Source organism: Podarcis muralis, chromosome 10 (genome assembly GCF_964188315.1).
Source record: "Podarcis muralis chromosome 10, rPodMur119.hap1.1, whole genome shotgun sequence".
In the NCBI taxonomy this organism is placed as follows: Eukaryota; Metazoa; Chordata; class Lepidosauria; order Squamata; family Lacertidae; genus Podarcis; species Podarcis muralis.
In genome coordinates this window covers 39810215-39814171 of record NC_135664.1, presented here as the reverse complement: position 1 = coordinate 39814171, position 3957 = coordinate 39810215, and positions in this window count along the sequence as shown.

The window sequence follows — 3957 nt, the reverse complement described above, 5'->3', positions numbered from 1 at the left end:
TATCCAATCTGTTTTCTGATATTTGCCCATCCTTTACATGCTGAGCACAGTTCAAAACTCTGCTGATCTCCAGTGTGCATGTTCTCCAGGTGCCGGCACAGTCTCTGCCCCATTCGTTTCCCATGCATCATGGTGCAACATCTTGTTGATGTATGTAGGGCATTCCTTAACTCACAGGAAAAAAGAGGTTGCATCTTGCAGCAAAAGGTGCCATATTCTATACCCCGCATTGTCAGGTAGGAAACACTGGGAAGCCATTACTAGTCAATACTGAGCTAGATGCACGAGCAGATCTGAGTTAGTATAAGACAGGGGTCAGCAAACTTTTTCAGCAGGGGGCCGGCCCACTGTCCATCTTGTGGAGGGCCGGAGTATATTTTGGAGGGGGGGAAATGAATGAATGCCCCACAAATAACCCAGAGATGCATTTTAATTAAAAGGACACATTCTACTCATGTAAAAACACACCGATTCCTGGACTGTCTGCGGGCTGGATTTAGACTGTGATTGGGCCGGATCCGGCCCCTGGGCCTCAGTTTGCCTAGCTATGGTATAAGAGCAGGAACAATGTGGCATGCAAGAATGCTGCAGTGACATCATTTCTGCACCAAATAGAGTGTTTTCTCTTTCCCCTTGTCTGCCTTAAAGAGGAGCAAAATAAGACAAGACTTCATACCAGGTTGTTAGCTGGAACATTGGCCATAATTCTTGCTTCCCCAAATTTCTTTCATTCCCCTAATGACTAAAGTATTCAAGAGGAACTGGATAAATGGTCTTTAATTCAAGGATAATTATTGCACATAGGGTCAACAGAAAAGTGCTTGGGCTGGGCGTCACCAGACTAAAAGGAGCTTGCCTGGAAAGCCTGTACAAGTTGCATGGAAATCATGCTCACTGACTACAGGAAACTGAAATCTGTATCAACTTCTTAATTATTTGAAACCTTACGGGCTAGAAAAGTGATCTTTTGTGTTCTAAATCTGAGATTTCTTTGCATATGCCCCCAGATTCTTCTTATCAGACATGCACAAATTATGTATGTATTCCTTTGGGTTTGTTTGTTTGGGCCTGGAGGCATTGTAAAGAGAAGATATTGTAGAATAAGGGGTGTGTGTGTTGGGCTTCTGCCTGGATACACTGAAGTTCAGACCTGTGTTCAACAAAATGCCAGTGGCTTCAATAGGAATGGTTGTCTGCAGAGAAGTGAGGGTGGTTTCACCATGACTACTTTCCTTCTGTAGCTGCATTGCCACCCATAGAAGCAGCAGCCTCTGTTTTATGACAGAGGGAAATGGTAGTGGAAAAGCAGCAGTCTTGAAGGTTTTATAACCCCCTCACAGATTGGGATGCAACATAAATATATAAGACATAATAAAATCTGAAGAATCAACAATGGCAACAATGTGTCAGCTTGCATTGCAGCACCAGGAGAGCAACAAAACTTCTCCAGTCAACTTAAGGAAATGCCTCAGTATGTCCAGTGCTATTTTTCTAGAAATAGAGGTGCTGGAACTCACCATGAATGCCTCCCTTGTTCTCTAAGAATGGCAATTGTGCCCACCTGAGAGGTGCCGGAACTGAGTTATTGTGATTTCCCCCTGGAAAAAAGCCCTGTTATGTCTCTACAAGTTGCTTAAAGCTCATCACTGTTGGAACCAACCAAACTGCGAGGGGAGGGCATTCCACTGTTGGGGTGCCACTATTAAGAATGTCTTCTCCCATGACACCCCAATGGCAAGCATGGCATTGTTAGGTGTCTCCAGTCCACTTGATCTCAAGGAGTAGGCTGGCATATATAGGGGAGGAGGAGGTGATGCAGAAACTGCCTTCCTGGGCCCTAAGCCATTTACGGATCAACACAAGTACCTGACTTGATAGTTAACTGGCAGCAAGCAGAAGAGGCCAGGGGGGAGGAGCAGCGCTGCAGGCCTTGCCTCCAACAATAGTAGTTCTGGGGTAGTGTGGCGAGGCCAAGGCGGTAGGGACGCCCTGGCGGAGTTCATCCTACATATGCACTCACCACAACCTTGCTGCCACATCACTCCCACACCACTCCAGTAAGCAGCAACACTTCCAGGAGGCCAGGTCCATGGAACATGCCTTCCCGCCAGCTGTTCTTGGCAACTGGTGCAATTCCTCAAACTGTTGTACAGTGGTACCTTGGGTTAAGTATTTAATTCGTTCCGGAAGTCTGTTCTTAACCTGAAGCTGTTCTTAACCTGAAGCACCACTTTAGCTAATGGGGCCGCTGGAGCACGATTTCTGTTCTTATCCTGAAGCAAAGTTCTTAACCCGAGGTACTATTTCTGGGCTAGCGGAGTCTGTAACCTGAAGCGTATGTAACCCAAGGTACCACTGTAGCATATTTGCCACTAGCTGCTACTCACCAGCTTTACCACAATATTCTGCGCTCGTTGCAGCTTCTGAACCAAGCCCAAGGGACAGCCCCACGTGAAGCACATTGCAAAAAATCCATTTGACAATGCGTGTGCCACCACAGCTCTCCTCCTGCTCTTTCTCTGCTGGGTGCTGCCCTGTCACAGAGCTGCTTCACCCAGAAGCACCCACCGCTGCTATTTGTATGTAATGTGTAGTTCAGCCCTTGCTTTCAGCCACTTACGACGCTTAGCAGTTTCCAGATGTTACCATGAAGAAGCTTCAATAAGGAGGCCATAGAAAATGGATCAGGGAGATAAATGAATCCCATAAACTCCTATCCAGCTTTAAGAAATCAGAGACAATGCCAGGAGCAGCGACTGAGTCATCTTTTCATAGGGTTGTGCTTTATCTTGCAAAGCAAAGGTACCTCCAGCTAAGGTTGTTTCCCAAATCCCCTGTGTAAATCCTTTTTTCTTTGAGAAGAGATAAAGGGGGGGAAACAAAAGAGGAAAGGCTCAGGAACCACCTTGATGCTATTTAATTTCCATTGAAGCTTTTCCAACCCTTGATGGTCGAACCTGAAAGCTTTACTGTCTTTATTGCTTCACCTGTATTGAATATCAAGGTCTGTGGCAAGATAAATCATTTAGAAAGCACAGCAAAGCATGTTCACACCAGACGGTTGTTTCTGGGAGCAATTGTGTCAGGGAAAAAGTTCCGTGAAGTTCAAAAGGTGCTAAAGCATCTGTAAGCTGGGGTTTTTTTTTAAGCAGGTAAACTCCAGCGGAGGCACATGGAACAGGCCTGCTGCTTCATGTTCCCTTCCCTCCTCTCACATCTCTGTCAACAAAACATTAAAGCTGCCGGCCCCTTTGAGGCAGGAAACAGGACAGACTGTGGCAGGTAGTATTTCTTTCTCGATGAAAACATCTGTCACGCTTGCAGTTTTGTTTTGTTTTTTGAATATATTTTGGGGCATATATTATGACTAGAAGGATCATCAGGCTTGGAAAGAAGTTTTGTTTTGTTTTTTAAATGCAGATATAAAATGTAATATTCCCAATTGACTGCCAAATACTAATTCAGTTGCGCCAAAGGAGTAAATGGATTGAGTGAAGCTGGATTTGCAGTTGTATGCAGTGGGCAGATTTGGGGACTTTGCTGAGGAAATGCTTTAATTTGTAATTGTAATTTCTCCCCATCATTAGATCTTAATACAACAACAAGAGTTTGTTTTTAGTTGCTACCTTCTAATGAGGAGATGCTTTTGAGGTCAAGCAAATTCAGCCATTGTAGAAAATTAGGTTTGTGTCCATAATCCGTTCCATCTCTATAATGCTATGGCCTAGTTCACCGCTGACCATAGCTGTGGAGGGAAAGCATTAATGCATTATCACATATATGTTGTGTGTGCACGCACAACACCCTGAAAATGTGTTTTTTCTTTCAAAAACACCCCCAAAAAATGCAATTTTCTGATCTAAGATCCAGAACAAAGTGCCACCTTTTGGAAATTTCCCCCGAATGTCAATTCCGCCTTTGAACTCCCAGACGTATGACAGCCCTATGTGAGTCCTG